The following is a 926-nucleotide window of genomic DNA, read 5'->3' on the forward strand; positions in this document are numbered from 1 at the left end:
TGAAGAGAAGTTGGGGATGAAGAGAGAGAAGTGAAAAGGGTTGGAAAGGGAGAGATTGAGGGATTTGGACAGAGGGTAAAAACGTGATGGGGAATTTGGCAATCTAATTAACTCTGTGACATGTGGAAGGTCTGCTTTTCGTGCAACACAATTCGCGTTAACTGATACAACGAGAAAATAAATACATGTGGCAAGATAATATGTCCCCACCCCGGCGATCCCCGCCTCCCACCAAATAAAATAGCGAGATTTGTCCCCACCTCCCACCAAAATGACAGAAAACCATACCCACAAGTGGGCTATTGGCCAGGCTGGCAAGCACGGATTAAAAACTGCATTGATGGACTTTAAAAAATTCAGTCTGTCTAAGTGGAACAAACTTTTTATTTCTTCTTTGTTTTGTACACCACTCCTTTCTTCATCGTATTTCAGTTTAGAAACAGATACCCACGGCGAAACAACATAGATGAAAAGAAAACAAACGTAACATAGCAAAAAGAAATAAAAAATCCAAACAAACTAAGAAAAGTTTTTAAAAAAGGGTTATCACAGACTTACATATACACATATTATTCACACACACGCACACACACACACACACACACACACACACACACACACACACACACACACACGCACGCACGCACAAACACGCGCACACGCACACACACACACACACACACATCCAAGTTCTTAAAAATAAGTTAAGAGCGCCATCATTCTGGCACTACGCCACGGCAACCAAAACCCTGGATGAGCGTAACTTACTCTTGATCTAGACGAAATAAGTTCCGAATTTGGAGGGGAGTTCACTTTTACCCTTGCGTACGTTCGAATGGAAGTCTGAAAAAAGTAGATGTTGGCTTGTGCGTGTGCGCGCGAGCGATGTGTGAGTGTGTGTGTGTGTGTGTGTGTGTGTGTGTGTG

The sequence above is a fragment of the Aplysia californica genome, unplaced genomic scaffold (genome assembly GCF_000002075.1).
Source record: "Aplysia californica isolate F4 #8 unplaced genomic scaffold, AplCal3.0 scaffold01031, whole genome shotgun sequence".
NCBI classification, from domain to species: domain Eukaryota; kingdom Metazoa; phylum Mollusca; class Gastropoda; order Aplysiida; family Aplysiidae; genus Aplysia; species Aplysia californica.